The sequence below is a fragment of the Canis lupus genome, chromosome 31, assembly GCF_048164855.1.
Source record: "Canis lupus baileyi chromosome 31, mCanLup2.hap1, whole genome shotgun sequence".
Lineage (NCBI taxonomy): Eukaryota > Metazoa > Chordata > Mammalia > Carnivora > Canidae > Canis > Canis lupus.
Genome location: NC_132868.1, coordinates 22,296,291 through 22,314,325, shown reverse-complemented (window position 1 = coordinate 22,314,325; position 18,035 = coordinate 22,296,291). Strand labels below are relative to the sequence as shown.

The following is an 18,035-nucleotide window of genomic DNA, read 5'->3' as shown; positions in this document are numbered from 1 at the left end:
AATCCCTACTGACCGTAAAGTCTTGATTATTTTCCAATCAGTTCATTATTTGTTAAATCTCACCCCAAAGCACTTCTGAGTCTTTTATATATAAATCCCAGATCTTAAGTCTTTGTTATTCTTTTTTCCCAAGACAATTAATAGTACTGGACAAATATCGGGCCCCAAGTACATACAGGCTTAAAAGAACATTAAGTACATAGTTACGATACCAACCATAAACAGGAGTTATTTAGGAAATGCACACACACTTCTCAGGTAACAACGGCTCTGTACATTGCTACGATCACAAGTGGGAATCTGGCAGCGTTAAATCTGTGAGATGTGATGCTAACTAACCACCTCCAAGACAGGGAATCGAAAATCTGCTTCTGTGTACTGACCTCTGAAACACTAGTACCTCCATTTTGCTCAGCCTCCAATTTTTTCATCTAAAATGAGAAGCATTCAAACAGACCATCTGAGCTGAACACCAGCAGGGACCTTCCATGACCTAACTACTCTCCCTTGGGGTAAGGAGTTAGGATCCCTTCACTCTGCTCTTGGCACCATGATTTCATAAGTGAGCGACACCAGGTGACCTCAACTTTGGATACTTCAGCTTAGTCACCTACGAAGTGAAAGTAGGTACTCCTGCCACTTATGTATCAAAAAAGAGTTCTAGAGATCAAATAAAATAATGGCTGTGAAGGTGTGCTACAAATGTAAAATGTCATGGAGATTTAAGGAAATATATTTACTCCAATCATTGTTAAATCAGATTGGGAACAGAGGAAGTGCTGGGAGTACAGGCTAGAGGAATCCTGCCCTAGAAGAAGCCTGTGGAGAGGAAGCAGATCAATAAATGAACTTCAAGACCGCCACACACCTTTCTGTCTCCTCTGCCAGTAGGAAAGCTTTAGAGAACCAGGTGACTGAACAATGTATCTCTGTACGTGAGTGCCTGGAGCCTCCTCAAGGAAAGGCACCAAAGCAAAATTACAAAGTCCTCAGGTCCATGGGGCACCTGGGTGACTCAGGGGTTGAGTGTCTGCCTTTGGCTCAGGGCGTGATCCCAGGGTCTTGGGATCGAGACCTGCATAAGGGCCCCCAAAGGGAGCCTGCTTCTCCCTCTGCCTATGTGTCTGCCTCTTTCTCTGCATCTCTCATGAATAAATAAATAAAATCTTTTTTAAAAAGTTCTCAAGTCCATTATGATTGTTGCATTTATTTCCCTTAACTGACTTAATAACCAAGCCAGTCTAGTTCAGAAAGTGACATCAGTAAGAACATTACACCCAGTATCCCCAATAATGGAGAGTATTTCTATGTTTTTTTTTAAGATTTTAAATTTAAATTTTAATTTTAAAGCTGTAGTATCATAAAAAAATCAATGTCATTCACTATTGCCTCTTTCTGTCACACTTCAGTTCAATCAATCCCATTAAATAATGTTGGTCAAAGGTATATAACACTCTTCTATTATCTTGTCTCCATTCTCAGCCTGTAAGTACAGCATTATATTTGAGGTGATCTAGGATTATACCAATTCTACAGATTCCAGAGCATGGGTCGCTCCAGAGAGCCATACAAAAAATTAAAAAATAAAATATAAAAATCCATATTTAAAAAAGTAAAATCTGTAACTCTATTCTTGTTACTTTCTGAGATGACAGAAGCATTGTAAAATGTTTATTAATGTCCAGTAAAGGAAAGTCCTTATACAACAGAAGAGCCAGTCACAGCAAATACTCATCTTAAAAACATAATGGCAAATTAGATCAATATTTTGCAAGAAAAGATATTTATATGTTGTGTTTGCATTCACAATTTGCTAGTTCATTGCGATTGTATTTTAATATTAAGCATCCTTACAATTAAAATTTTATCTTACTTCAGGCCTTAAAACTTTTAATTAATAGTCTTTTACATTTTCAAATATGATAGTTATTCTTTTTTTTTAATTTATTTTTTATTGGTGTTCAATTTACCAACATACAGAATAACCCCCAGTGCCCGTCACCCATTCACTCCCACCCCCTGCCCTCCTCCCCTTCCACCACCCCTAGTTCGTTTCCCAGAGTTAGGAGTCTTTACGTTCTGTCTCCCTTTCTGATATTTCCCACACATTTCTTCTCCCTTCCCTTATATTCCCTTTCACTATTATTTATATTCCCCAAATGAATAAGAACATATAATGTTTGTCCTTCTCCGACTGACTTACTTCACTCAGCATAATACCCTCCAGTTCCATCCACGTTGAAGCAAATGGTGGACTATTAAATATCAAACAAAACTATATGAAGATCTGTCTAAAGGGGAAGAAATATATATGTATATTTATATTCAAGCATTATTTGTTCTAAAAAGATCGCAGGTATTAATTTGTATTTCTTTACATTTGACACCCCGGAGGGAGAAAAACATTGTAATAACACCTGTATTTGTATGAGCACATGTCTCACAGTAGCAGGAAATGCAGTACAGATATTATTTAATCAAACTTTACCTTATCACTGAGCAGTGAGCAATGGGTCATTATCAAGGGATCATGTTAGTTGGAAAGAAACAAAAAAATCCCATAAAATATGAAAATTTGGGGGTGGAAAAAATCAAGTCTGGTGAGTTCAGGGAGGTCAAAAAACAACTCAGAGGAGGCAATTAACATGACTTACAAAGTGTCGTCTCTCCCATGACTTACAAAGTGTGGCCTGTCTACAATGGTCTACCATCCTCAACTTCTCCATGCATGGATCTTCTCCTTTCCTCAAAGTCCAGCCCAGAAGTTTCCTATACTAGTTTAGCCTTCACTCATCATCTTTCCAGTCAGATTAAGCAATCCATTCCTCTGAGTTTTCCTTTTTTTTTTTCCTCTGAGTTTTCTGATTTTAATTTTACCCTAACTGTAGTGTTTAACAAATTGTATCTCTCCTTGAACTTAGTTGTGTACCTGTCTTCGCTCCCATACTACTGAGATACCTGAAATGAAGAAATAGGATTTAATCTTCAGTGGATGTTTCTTCCTAACACAACACAGAACCTTAAAGGATGTAGGGAAATCTATCCATGGTCCTTCTTGAGGACTGAATCTTGGAGAAAGAGAGATTCTATTGGATGATTTATGGGACCCTTTCCAGCTATAAATTCCAAATATTACACTAAGAAGGAATTTATGGCATTATCTAATTCAATCCCAGCAAATGAGGGGCTCCAGGAGAGAAAAGGATGTGTCGAAGTGGAACCAAGTTGCCTGAGTCCAGTCCGGTGCTTCTTGGTCATGATATAGTACCTTTCTAAATTGCTGACAGTCCAAGAATTGCCTCAGGTTTATTTCCCTAAACTTCAAGCCAGTATCTCAGGATACATCTACTTGACAGACAACAAGGAAATATTAGCTTAAATAACCATTACTCTGAACATCACAATGCTGGCCAAGGGCTCTTCACCATCACTGAACTTGCTGTTTGGCATCATTCTGATAAAATTAAAATGGAAGCCAAATGCTGATCCTAGCCTAGTGCTTTTCAAACTGTAAAAAGCAACTCATTAATAGGTCAAAAAATCAATTTGCTGCCCTCCAAAAGTATTTTTTAAAACTGAAGTAGAATAGGAAACATCAGTGCACATCATGTCAAGTAAGAGCCTACACTGTTAAGTGAAATTTTCTTTCATATTTATATATATATATATATATATAGTGTGCAGGTACACATGCATGTGTGGAATCTCAATGTAAAATGTATTTCTTACCACCACTTGTCTCAAAAAAAATTTCAAAGCTACTCCCCTGGGCCAAAGTCTGTAATGATAAACATGAGTAGCTACAGAACCGAGTGCCACATAGGTAACAAGAAGGGTGGGCAAAAGCAGATCTTATCCATCACCTCTAGATTTTGCATTCCTGTTTCTTGGGAGAGCAATCCAGATCTCAAATGAAAATACTGGGTACAATGAAGAGCCACCACGTTCCTCCCTGACATATACTCATGCTTGAGACTATCAGTCCTATGTTAGGAAACAAGGCTTCCTTGGTCCCCGCCCACCCTTTGCCCCTTTCCCCCACTTTCTGAGATAAGTTTTAAAAAAATTACCAAAAGAGAGAGGAAGGAAGGCAAAGAAAAGTTTCAGTTTTAGAGGAGTCTTCTTTGTTTGTTCACTTATTTCTTTTTCTTTCTTTCTTTCCTTTGTTATAAGAGAGACCCCAAGCCAGCCTATAGGAGATACCACATAGGAGTCATGTCCCTGGGCACTTTCAACAGACTTTCAGAACATTTTTGCTTTCTACTTCCCTGGCTGGATGGCCGGCTTTGAGTAATTTTCTCTTTCTCCTGGGGTTGGTTGCTAAGAGACACTCTATTACTTCTCTTTCTCTTATGACCCGATTACTGTGATCAGCAAAGACAGCGTGCAGACAACACCCTGACATGGCTCATACAAGATCGCTGAGCCTGGTTACAAAACGACGGGCTCTATTAACCCTCTCACAGCCATCAGACTAAGATGTCCAAAGTTCTGTTTTAGAAGGGTCTAAGAATTTTCTGGATCTTCCTTTAAAACGTTGGTCATGACAGATGAACTGCATCTACTATTACAGAAGCCAATATTCACACTGAAATACATTTCAACAAAGCTTCAGGCCATCTCTGTTATATAGGTAAATAAAAAGAAAAAAACAAAACAAACAAACAAAAAAACAAAACCCAAAAAGTCCTGAGTTGGATCTCAGCTTGGATAAGCTTGCATAATCTCAGCTTGGATAAGGAATGACAAGGCTGCTAGAAAACCCTGATCAGCTTCTTAGGCAGGGTCTTCCAGTCTCCCCTTCTTTCTCAGGCATACACAACCAAGGTAAAGTTCACATCTTGTTTATCTCTAATTCAGCACGGCTCTTGGCATAGATGTTTGTTGAATGAATAAATGATTAGTGCCCAGATTAAGTTCTTCTTCCCATCCCTTGAGGCTCCTATCCACTCCCCCCAACCAAACATTTCAGCAAAAGGAAAAAGAAATGGTTATATGTTCCTTTTTAAAGGTTTTCATGCCCTCCAAATGGACCAGGAATCTTTTTTTTTTAAAGTAAATGTAAGAATGTAACAAAAGATTCTGGATCTTTATCCATCCCTAGTTTGTATTTCCCTTACACTACCCTGGAAGATTTAGGTAGCCAGCCAGACACTCATTCATGTATTTTACTTTCCTCCCTACCACAAGGTTAACTTGGAAAATTTTTAATACTTTTCTTACCAAGGCCAAGTTTGCATATCATCTATAGCATATCTCTAAAGATATCATGCTCCCCAAATTCCCAAATACCCCATGAGTGAAACCTAAAATTTTACCATTAGAACGTCATGCTTTCACCTTAAGGTTCTGGTTTCTATTAAAAATAAAGTCCTTTTACCAAAGTTATGATTTGAAATACTATAAAAAATATAGATTTCTCTTTCTGACTGATGGAATAGATGGACAGATGGATAGATAGATAGATAGATAGATAGATAGATAGATAGACAAATAAGATAGATAAATAATGGATATATATTTAGGCAGAGATATATACATATGTATCTCAGTGGGTATACATTTAACAAATATTTCCTGTATGGAGTTTGAGAGTCAACATATGAAATACAATAGAGGGGACGGGACGCCTGGGTGGCTCAGCAGTTGAACATCTGACTTTGGCTCAGGGTGTGATCCTGGAATCCTGGGATCAAGTCCCATATCAGGCTCCCTGCATGGAGCTTGCTTCTCCCTCTGCCTATGTCTCTGTCTCTGTTTCTGTCTCTGTCTCTCTGTGTCTCTCATGAATAAATAAAATCTTTTTAAAAAATACAATAGAAACACAGAAAGATTATGAAATTTGGAGTTAGAGCTGAATTCAAATCAAAGATTTGTTAATGATTAGCCACAGGATATCAGGCCACTTAACTATAATTTCCCTGAGCCTCAATTTCATTATGTGAACACTGGAAATATTAGTACCAAATTTCAAATGATGCTATAAAGATGATACATCAGATACCTAGCATATGGTAGGAACAAATAAAATGTTAGTTACGATATGAACTGTAGGTACTTAAGAACATCAATTTTTACTTTACTCTGGTGTACAGAAAAGAACATTCAAGGGTATTAGCCTCCAATGAGAGAACCAAGAGGGTACGGAAGCAGCAGAGGAACACGCTGAAGGAATACAGAATGGAGAGCCGATGGCCCATTCCACAGCCTAACTGAATTTATAATATTCCATGGGAACAATTTTAGTCATGCCCTTCAGGAGTAACCAATTTTACGCAATTTCTGCAGCTGAATCATACTTTCATATAATTTTAGGACAGGAAGGAAGTGAAGAGATAATATTGTTCAATCTTATTGTTTTACAATTGAGGAACCCAACCCAGGGTGGTTCAGTGATAGACGTAGGCCACAATAGGCAACAGCAAGTATCCTTTCCCATGGACACACTTCCATCTGGTCAGCTCTTTTATCAAGAAGGCTTTGCCTTCTTGACTGGCTGCCACTTCCTTTCAGTGTGGTCAAGGTAAAATTACCTTTATTTCAGGAGGCCCTTTGGTTCTCCCATTTCAATGGAGTCTCCGCACACAGTTTTAAGACTGCATTCAGAACAAAGTCAAACTTTGCAATAGATCCTAGCTACTAACTAGGAATCATGGTTCTTTATACCAAGTCTGGGGAAAAAATAACAGTTGCTATGACAGTTGGGTTTATTTCTGAAAACAGGATGTTTGAAGGGCACTTCAAGCATAGTGCCCAGCTTCTAACTATGAGGTTTTTGCCCTGAAATTCCCTCTATGGCTCTAGCTTTGCCCTTCCTCTACTTCCAGCAAAATGCCCGGTTAATGCACTGGTCTATTAGCAACAAGTGTCCTGGCAGCTGTTCCAGAGAAGAAAAATTCTTTGGCAGACCCTAAAATGGGCATAGGTCCTAAGACATCTCCTTTCTCAACCTTGGACCAACACCTTTTTCCAGGATAAGAGGTAATTACCAATGACAATTTCAAGCTAGAACAGACACTATTTTCATAATTTTTATCTGTACTACATCAAGTAGAGAGCAAACTACAAGAGATAAGCTGCTTAGGAATGGTATAGATCTGTGACTAGCAAAACACCTTGCCTCCAGAAACACAACCTTTAAAAGGAAATATGGCTGAAGCAATAAAACAATAAAAATTTGGAAACAATAAAATCACTTGAAATCAAAAAAGAAAAAACTGAGAGGGGGAAAAAAAAAACCTTAATTACACCTGACATGGTTCAATTAATTGAAAGAAAAATACCACAATAAATAAAACCTATATCCAAAAAATATCTAAACCGGGATGGAGGGAGGACTCAAAGTCACCAGTGCTGGTATAAAAGTGATTTTAATTTTACTGAACGTGGGCTTTGAATTATGCCTATGCCTTCTCAGGTTGGCACAAAAAGATATTTAGAAGTTTTTAGGAGACGATCTTGCCAGTGCTTCCTCTCCAGATGTCTATGAGTGTTGAATCACCTGCCTCTATTACTCTAGTGTTCTTTACATCCTGAACAAACACATGGAATCACAAATCACAAAGGTGAGTATAACTGTAAAATGACTTGTTGAATCACTGTACAGGTAAGGTGTGAAGAGTTTTTGTTCACTTTTCCAATGAATCTATGCTTGAGACACACTACAACCACGGAGTGGTAGCGTGTAACTGCAACACCCAAATAAACCATTGACCCAAGCATGAGAAAAGCAGCAGATTATCCTTCTTTCTTAAAAAAAAGAAAGTGAGCATAAAATTTAAGGAGCTATAAAACAGTTTAAACCTGCAAGCAAAATACACCAGGGAGAGCTGTTGCAAAGACCAATCATATAAGTCATTCTGATAATTTTCTTAATAACCAGAGCTTTGCTTTTACTATTAGTCATTCTGCACTCTAGCTTTTCCAGTTTGTTTCCTCAAAATTTAGAATCGCTTGGGTTCCAAGAACACCAACTTATTTATTAATCCGTAAATGTTACTTGTTCTAATCAGGCCACTTAATCTAATAATAGGAAAGATCTAAATTCATTTTTGGCCTTACTACCGTCCAACACCCTATACTCTTTTCCATGTACAGAAAGGGAAAATCATATTTAAAATATATATATATATACATGATTTTTTAAAAGTCACTGTGAAAATATCACATTATTAGTACATATGTATCATATATGTGTATATAGATTAGTAAATATACATACACATATCATATTTTCTTTAAGTTGAACAGTGTTATAACTGAGCCTGACAAATTGTGCTAACAATTGTAATGGCAATTCTTGGTATTCGCATCTTGGCTTAGGAAAAAGAATCCTCTTGGAGAATTTTGCCATTCTTCAACTGATGCAACAGCATTACATTCAGTTTTGGATCCTGACAGATGAGGCTTTCCAGGATAGGGTGGATAAAAATAATTAAAGGAGGTAGAAAGTACAAACTTCCAGTTATAAGATACATAAGTCCCGGGGGATATAACATACAGCATGGTGACCATAGTTAATAATAACATTTTGGATACTTGACATTTACTAAAAGATTAGATCTTAAAAGTTTTCCTCACAAGGAAAAAAAAATAGTGTAGCTACCTGTGGTGATGGATATTACCTCAACTCACTGTGGTGACCATTTGGCAATATAAACATATATCAAACCATTATGTTGTACACCTAAAACTAATACGATGCTAGATGCCAATTAAATCTCAAATTTAAAAAAAATGTTTTTAAAATTTTAGAAACACTGCAGTGGAACTGTCGAGCTTGAAGGAGGGGAGGAGAGGGAGATGAGGGAGAGATCCCTATCTTAAAGACATGAAGGGTTCATACAGAAAAGGGACTGCAAGCTTCAAAGGCAAAATTAGGACCAAAAGCAGATTTGAGGAGTAGCAGCCTCCACCTAAATATGGGGAAATATCTTCCTAATCTAAAGGTAATGCAGGTGACACTATAAATAAAATCTGTCCCTGCCTCCACCATATATTCAAGCCAAAACAAACCTGCCTAAGAGGACATCTCTGCACCAGAGGACAGCTATGAAGTCCATGTCCCTCCAGGGAGCTTCAGAGTTGTTATTTTAGTTTTGCTATTGTTGTTTGGATAGAGAACCCTCAAATCTCTTACTAAACTTGTGAGTAGGTATTTTAAGCTTTATTCCCTCTGCAAAAGGGAACTTCTCCCATTATATTTTCTACAGTATTATTACATTTAAACCTATCAGTTTGGAGGGTGCCTGGGTAGCTCAGTCGGTTAAGGGTCAGACTCTTGACTCCAGCCCAAGTCATGATCTCAGGGTCCTGGAGGGACCTTCTCAGGAGGGGGGCGGGGAGGGTCTGTGCTCAGCGGGGTGTCTACTTGAGGATTTGCTCTCTCCTTCTCACCATGCCCCTCCTCCCACTCACATTTTCTCTTTCCCTGAAACAAATAAATGTTTAAAACTACCAGTTTCTGTATATTTAATCTGAACTGAGTCACCTTAATAAACTTTGTAACTATTATTTATTCAATAATTATTCATGGAATGCTTCCTCTGTGCCTGGACCATGTTAGGCATTGTGAATTTAACGGTGACCAGCACAGCGTTCCTCCTCACAAAGCCAAACTGTCTAGTTGACAAGGTAACTCTGACATTACCTACCAGAGTAAGTACCTGTTTTGTTGATATTTTTGCCCTTCCGTTCCTTTTCCAGAGATTTATAACTCAAAAGTGGTAAAGGGAGAGGTCCCATATAATGAGGACTGGGTCACAATTGGAGAAAAGTGACCACATTGCCATAGTTGCTTTTCTGTTATTGTTGTTGTTGTTGTTGTTGTTTTGCTTGGAGGACAGGTGCTTATAGCTTTAAGTACTAACTAAACTCTGGCTAGAGATTATAAATGTGACTAAGAGATATGCCCACATTTTCTGAAGGCAGATTTCAAATCAAAGGTAAAGGTAAACTTTCAAAACACATCAGAGCTGTCCAAAGACGATGGTATATCAGGTGATTAGTATCAGGTAAGAGAGTGGGCCACCTCAGTACTTTCTGAAACTTGAGAAGGGTTCCCCAAAAAGGGTGCCAGTCCCAGACCAATGATATTAGAATATCTGAGAATGAGGCCCAAGCCTTGGTATTTTTTGGAGGTCCCAGATGACTAGTAAGTGTAGTGAGGGTAGAGAATCATTGAGAGACATCTAAAGCCCCTTGTCCCCTGCAACACGGCACTGGCTGTATTCTCAGAAGTGTGCAGACTTGACACCCTAAAGTAAAAGGGAAGGGACCCTGGCATACCCTTTCCACATGAGCAATGTCCTCAAGGAGAAAAGCAAATGAGCTAGAATACTAGCTTGTAATAAGCAAGTTCCAAGCTCTACGATGAGTTCTATGAGGGAGAGAGGCTAGAGCTACCAAGAACACACTGGATGGAGACAGAGCAAAGGGGACATGCACTTGGAATTCCAGAGATCACTATGGCTCTGCATGGAATAACCATATGGATTAAGATACCCATTTTGGGTTGTTAGGACTACTTGTTCATTTTCATTCATTCATTCATTCATTTATTCATTCATTCATTCCCCAGAACATTCCTGGTTATATTCTTACCTCTTCTAACACTGCATTCAGGTTAATGAGATGTTTGCTAAATTCATTGGGATTTTGGGAAGACTGGTAGGAGACAGTACTTAGCAAACTTCTTGTATCAAGGGAAAAGTTGTGGCTTTCAGTACTGAACATAGTTCTACCCAAGGCATAAAAGCAAAAGACAGGCATATGAAATAAGCTCGGGGGCCCCCACAAAACTTCTGATTTCCAAGTACCATAATATGCTAACACTAGAAAACAGACTATTTTTAGTACTTGAGGTTGTTTTTGAACATCACCATACTTGAACCTTGCTGGGTTTTTTTGTTTTTTGTTTTTCGTTTTTTTTCCTACTAGAGCTTTTCCATTCCTTCAAAATTACTGAGGATCACTGACCAAGATTGCCCATGGCAAAAGAGAACAGTGGTAATAAGGTTGGCAGAACACAGGAAAGGAAAAGTCCACCTCTACCCTCCAGTGGCCTAGCGGAAGAGAAAGGTAAATGGGGAATAGAAAGGTAAATGTATTGGTCAAGGCCAGAGTGAAAGCTGGCATTAACCCCAAGAGAAAAATGCAGAAGTTCTGATTCTCAGCCGTATTACAAACCACCAGCCATTCTCACTTCCCCTGCCAGCAGAGCTGACTTTTGCCAGCGAGGGAAGAACTAGTTTCACAAACAATTATCTCAATAAGAAATAAGGGTGGGGTACAAAGGGACCATAACCATGGTAAATTGCTTTTTGACTATAAGATCACTGTCAGGCTTTAAAAAGAAATTGATTTGTTCCTTGAACATTTTACTAGACCAGTTTATAATAACAAAATCAAGCTGGTAATTATTGGTTGGACTGATGTAGCTGAACCTTCTGTTCCAGAGCACAAAAAGCTTCAGAGAACAGAGAGGCAAAGTTGACCTGAACAGTTAACTTTCAAAATATAAAAGCTGCCATAAGAGCCACCACAAATGAGCCAGGGCAGAAAAGCAAGAGGGGATTTTCTACAGCCATTAATTGCCATATTACCATTATTATCATTATATAATACAGTACCATATGCGGAGCATTAAATAATAGTGTACTTTCCAAAGAGACTCTGGCCAACTGGGTTAGGCAATGGCCTCCTTGAATCAAAACCTATTGCTCCTTGAGGCTCGCATAGCTGTCTTGATTAGACACAGCGGCAGGCTCCAGTTGAAGGGACGATTCTTCTTTTCTGAAGGGAGGTAGAATAGAGTAATTGCCAGATGTTTGCAATTTTAGCTATAAAAAGATGGCTGCTTTCCATTCCTGAGTATGTTGAATCTTTTTTTTTTTTTTCCTTTCTACCCAAGCTATTGTGGTTCACTAAAATAGGCCACTGCACTGATGAATCATCATTCAAAACTGCAATAATGGAAGCAGAACAAATATGACATTTTAAAATCACATATAAGAGGAATAAGTAAAAATGTATGGGTAATAGTTCTATGCTAAGCAACAGAAAACATGCTGCAGTATAAAGAACCTGATTTTGGTTCAGAAGAGTTATTCTTGCATCTCTTCTTGACTACCGTCTACCTGTAAGACCAGGTACAACCAATCTTAACATGGAGACTTGATGTCGACAACTACTAAATGGGGTCACTCTCCCTGCCTGGCATCCCTCTCAGAGGAAAGAACTCATGCCTTATCCATCTCCATACTGTGCTTTGCATATGTACTGCCCAGAGGAGATGTGCAAATATATATGGTAGGAAGGTATATCAAAACCATACATCATGATATAATTCCATACATGGTATATAATGTATCGTATAAGCATTATATTTTCTGATATTATTATCAGAAACACCACCACCGCCACCATCATGAAATATTTCATTCTCTCTTCAAACCGTCTCCCTTAACTCTGGTAAGAGAAAAATGGAAATCTGACTTTTATTTAATTAAGCAGCATCAATATAACTAACTGGGTTGAGACACTGGTGACCTCTTAGCCAAGGGATGTTATCTTTCGTAATGAGTGAGTTAAGCATCTCTTTGAGGATCTGATGACATATAGACCCTTTCCCTGAAAAAGACATACACATGGACCAAATGTAAATACAACTTCAGGAGACCGGCAAAATCACAAATATGAATGCCAGAGATGAATGGGAACCAAGATAAAATTTCTAATTAATGATTGTTTCCTCTAAAAATATAATTAATAACATCTCTAAAAAATTAAATAAAATAAAAAATTCTCTCTGCCTCATTTGATGTTTTGGAAAACAAACAATTTTAAAAATTAATAAAAATCACTAGTTTAAATAGTTTGATTTATATGATGTTTATTGACATTAGTATCCGTATGATAGTACAATAATAAAAATGCTCCTTCTTAAATAGACTACAAATATGAATCTACTTGTTTTTTGTTACAACATACTTCAAGTAAAGTCTCTGAGAAATATGTTCTACAAATTCAAAATAGGACATATCAACACATCAGCAGTCAAGCAGGGAAAAAATAAGATAATCATAAAACATCAACATAGAACGAAAAAGGATAAAACTAAGGTTATTATCTTATTTCTTAAGTAACTTATTTATTTGAAAGAGAGGGAAAGAGAACATCAGCAAGGAGAAAGAGAGGGAGAGAGAATCCCAAGCAGACTCCTCATTGAACTCAAAGCCCAAAGCAGGGCTTGATCTCACAACCCTGAGATCATGACCTAAGCCAATCAAGAGTCTAAAGCTTAACTGACTACACCACCCAGGCACTCCCAAAAACTAAGATTATTTTCAAAAACAGCCAGCAAGAGTTACATTTGGACAATAATGATTTTTAAAAATCTATGGACGAAAAACTATGGATTATGACTCCCAGATCTAATATCCGTGCTTTAATTTTAATAACAGCAGCAGTAACAATAGCGGCTTCTACTGAGACAGCTATTATTTTGTATGATACTCTACCAACACATTCACTGGATTTTGAAAATGACTCTGAGATATATATTTTTAAGATATATATATCCATATATGTTTATATATATATTTATATATATATATATATATATATAAGGAAATACACACACACACACACACACACACACACACATATAAACAAATTGAGACATCTTAAACTAGTTAGCCAAAGTTCCTAGAGAATTAGGGGTAAAATCAAACTTAAACCCAGATCTATCTGATGCTGGAATCTCCGTGCTTAAGCACTGCCTGCCCTGAGTCTTCCCTCTTGAAGCCTTCCAATTTTGTCCTGGCCCCAAGTACATTCTTCTTTCTGAGACCTCCAGGAAAATAATTATAGAACCACTTCACAGAATTTACAGCTAATATTGTTAGGTAACTCATCTTTTTCATGTCAAGTTTCTAATAAAAATATAACCTGCTGAAGGACTAGGATGTGTTTGTACTCTTCTCCTATCACTTAGAGAGCCCTATTCAATAAAAATGGCATGAGGTGTATCAGAATCGTCCCTGCTGAAGGAATTGGAATAAATGCAGAGGGTGAGGTTCGACAAAGTAAAATCCATCTAGCAGGGACCATGTGAAATGGGCATGTAGGACACCTCAAGGTCAAATGGTGTTATTTCCAGATACATATCATGTATTGGCCATCATTCCTAGTAAATAATTTTTATAAAGGAAGCACCTAATAAAATCCAAATAGCTATTACATATATGAACATACATCAATAACAAAAACAGCAAATTTAAATGTCATTTTAATTTTAATGCCAATAAAACTACCAATGATACCTAGTAAGTTTAAGCAAGATGATATAATTCACCTGAATTAATGGACATTTCAAATGGTTATTCAAGAACTTTCTGAAAAAAATTTCTTGGTAATGACTTCTTAAGATTACTTGGCTGTTTTATAACTCTGTATACACCCATGCACAGGTAGTTTTTGCATGTTATTTGGATGAATTCGATTTTCAAACAGCAATGAATGGTAGTAATTGGAGAAAATAACAGTGATCAGTTTTTGCTCTTTTAATACAAAATACTAATAGCATTAACACAAGACGCAGTGCAGTCCTAAGGGAAAAAACTCTATACGCGGAATTAGGAGACAGGGATTCAAATGCCAGCTTTGCCCTATGCTGGATGTTTCACTTTGTATTATATTCTCTGCAAATTAAGGCTGATGATACCTACCATTTACAACGTAGCTAAAAAAATTAGGTTAACAGTAAAGCAGAGTGGCTTTCAGATGAAATAGGCTAATAAAACTACTAAAAGTTTTTCCCACCCTTTTGACAATGTTCTGCCAGACAAATTGTTTTAGTGATGGTAATAATCAGTGATTACTACACAGTGGTTATTAATATTAGTAATATTTTACTTAAGGCAAAGTACAAAAATTTGGTAACATGTGGCTTCTTCATTTATGAGACTCACTGGGGGGTCCTCTGGATCTTAGATTTTTCATTTGTCTTTAGGAACTGTAATAATGTAGGAACCATAATAATGTTACAACATATTGTGGTGACTGAACTAGATATTATGTGGGAAAGGAATCTGAAATGAATTCACACACACACACACACACACACACACTACACACACATCTTTAAAGTGGCACTTTGTAATGAATATTTCATAATAAAACCCTTCTTTCATTGCTTCCTATTTCCTCAGGATCACTCAAAGTAGAGATAAGTAAGAAAGCAACACATAACAAAGCAACAAAAAGATTTCAAGTTTCCTCACTTCACACGTGTTTGACTAGGTAAGTAAGGCTGGTTTGATCCAAATTGCGGAGTGCTTCTTTTCCCCTTCTTTTTTGTCTTAGCATCTATCTACAAAGAAATATTTCACTCTCAAGCATGACAGACACTTGGAGAGAAATGGTACGATCTTTCTGCCCAGGACCAGCAGGAAGATGCTTCTTGCCATGGTGTGATAAGGTCAGCATGCTCCTGTTTCTTGGTGCTTCCTCCTTGTAGCTATCCAACATTCTGGAGCTGTTCCTAGAACTGTATTTTAGAGCATACTAGATTTTCAGTCTACTCATAATGAAGTTCCTGTACTCTTATTGCAAAGGGACTTGCAGAAGCCCAGATTCACGGCCTAAAAACATCAGCAAAAGGCTGCCAAAATCACGAGGCTGAGAATGGGAATCATTCTCAACTCTTGCACATGCTATTCCCTTTGCTTGGGGTGTCATCCTGTTATCCACCCTTTACTGCTTGGCACACAACTAACCCATTCTCTAAGACTCTGTTCAGATGTTCCCTCCTCTGTGAAGCTTTTCCCAATTTCTCCTATAGCACATCCTTCATATTCCTTTACAGCATATAGTTTACAGACCTTTACAGAGATATGGTGCCTATTATATGTCTATCCCTGTAGCAAGCCATCTATTCTGTTTGAGATCAGCAATATACAAAGTAAAGAACGGATAGTATTGGAAAATACTGGTGGTCAAAGTGCTAGAAAGCTTGAGGTATCACATCTCAGGTACTCTTCTGTCCCTAGAGCTATGCACAGACTTCCAGTCTCTAGATACAGTAATTTTAAGAAAAGATGATAAAAATATAATATCATGATATTTTTTTCTCTTTTGCAGCTCCTAGGGTCAATCATTGTTCCAGGGTATGATTTCTTTATATGGTATATTTGCCCAAAGCCTCAAGTGTTGGATTTATTTTTATAATATCCATAATGAATCCATTTATAGATGATTTACATAGGCCTGTCATGACCCAAAATCAGCTGAGATTTCAGGCATCACTACCTGAAGTAACACAATAGGAAGTGCTCTATAACACAGAAGCCTGGGCATTGCTGAAACATTCTAGAAGAATCTTTTTTTTTTAATCTTTTTACTTCCATCTTAGGATTCCAATTAAAATTCCTTGAGACATATGCAGAAAACTCTGTTATGATGAAAGCACAGAGGGAAAAGCACAGCAAGGTGAAGAATGATTTGAGTCCCTGAACCTCTACATTGTTCACATGATAAAGGATACTTAAGACTTCAAAAGCCACTGTCATTAACTAAGAAGAGTGTGTACCCACAGGACCTGCAGAAGATTCAAAAGGCATTAAAACACCATTCCCTGGAGTTATTGAAATAAATGAATGGTTCCCAAACTTTCGTTGAGCCACAATCAGAATTATCTGGGGAGCTTTGTTTTGTTTCTGTGCAGATGCCTTGAGATGCTAAATCTGTAGTGGTGACATGAGACCCAGAGTTGATGTGTTTTTTCTTTTTAAAAAATGTTCCCCAGGGTACGGGGGTGGCTCAGTCAGTTAAATGTCCAACTCCTGGTTTCAGCTCAGGTCATAATCTCAGGGTCATGTATTGAGCCCTGCATCAGGCTCCTCACTCAGTGGGGAGTCGGCTTGAGATTCTCTCTCTGTCCTTCTCCCTCTGCCCCTCCCCTCCACTCATGCTTTCTTTATCTCTTTCTCTCAAATAAATAAATATATCTAAAAAAATGTTCTCCAAATCTTTCTAATGACTGGTCTGCTTTGAAAACTAATGTTTAAACCATACATTATAACAGTAATCATCAAAGTATGGTGCAGACAATTCAGTGTCCATGTAAGATGGCACTTAAGAGAAGAAATCATGTAGAAATCTGTATGTATGTATTTTTCTTATTAATCATGTAGAAATCTGTATGTATGTATTTTTCTTATTATTAAACTTTTTACTTTGAAATATAGATTCATAGAAAGTTATAAGAACTGAAGTTCTTAGACTCCCAGGTACCACTCATCCAGCATCTTCCAATGGTAGCATCCAATACAGGCAGAACACAAAATGGAAACCAGGAAATGCACATTGTTGTATTACTATTAGCTAGCTCTTACTCCATTTTCACCATTTTTTTTACCTACATTCATCTGTGTGTGTATACAGTTCTATGCAATTTGATCCCATGTATAGTCACCCAACTACCACCACAACCAAGATACAGAACTGCTCCACCAACACGAAAAGACTCCCTGTTGCTTTTTCTTGGTATGAACACCCACTCCCTGCCCTGCTCCATCCCTCATTCCTGTTCCCTAGCAACCACTAATCTGTTCTCCATCTCTAGAGTTTGTCATCTCAAGAATGTCTTATAAATGGAATCATACGGTATATGCAACCTTTTGAGATTGACTGCTTTTTTCATCAAGCATAATGCCCTTGAGGTCAATCTGGGTTGTCGCATGTATCAATAGTTGATTCCTTTTTATTGATGAACAGTATCACTGCATTGTTTGGAGGTACCAGAGTTTGTTGAAACATTTATCCATTGAAGGACATTTGGATTGTTTTTAGTATCTTGTCATTACGAAAAAAGTTGCTGTGAACATTCACGTACAGGTTTCTGTGTGAACATAACTTTTCATGTCTCTGAACTGAACCTCCAGGAGTGCAACTGCTGAATCATATGGTTGGTACATGTGGGGAAAAAAGCTGCCAAAGAGTTTTATAGAGTGGTTATACCATTTGACATACTC

At 37.6% G+C, this 18,035-nt stretch overlaps 1 protein-coding gene and 1 long non-coding RNA gene across 16 annotated transcripts in view; one reads left to right on the top strand and one right to left on the bottom strand.

Moving 5' to 3' along the window:
* The window catches only part of LPP (LIM domain containing preferred translocation partner in lipoma), a 670,528-nt gene that overhangs the window by 420,698 nt on the left and 231,795 nt on the right, over positions 1 to 18,035 (bottom strand). The gene's annotated exons all lie outside the window — the stretch shown is intronic.
* On the top strand, positions 4,398 to 16,687 carry LOC140622183 (uncharacterized). 2 transcript variants are annotated; one of them, XR_012021918.1, is made up of 6 exons: positions 4,398 to 4,633; positions 6,828 to 6,981; positions 7,418 to 7,565; positions 10,939 to 11,079; positions 15,213 to 15,303; positions 16,415 to 16,687. It is a non-coding gene; the product is annotated as an uncharacterized lncRNA (long non-coding RNA). The 2 variants fall into 2 exon arrangements; XR_012021919.1 differs by lacking the exon at positions 7,418 to 7,565.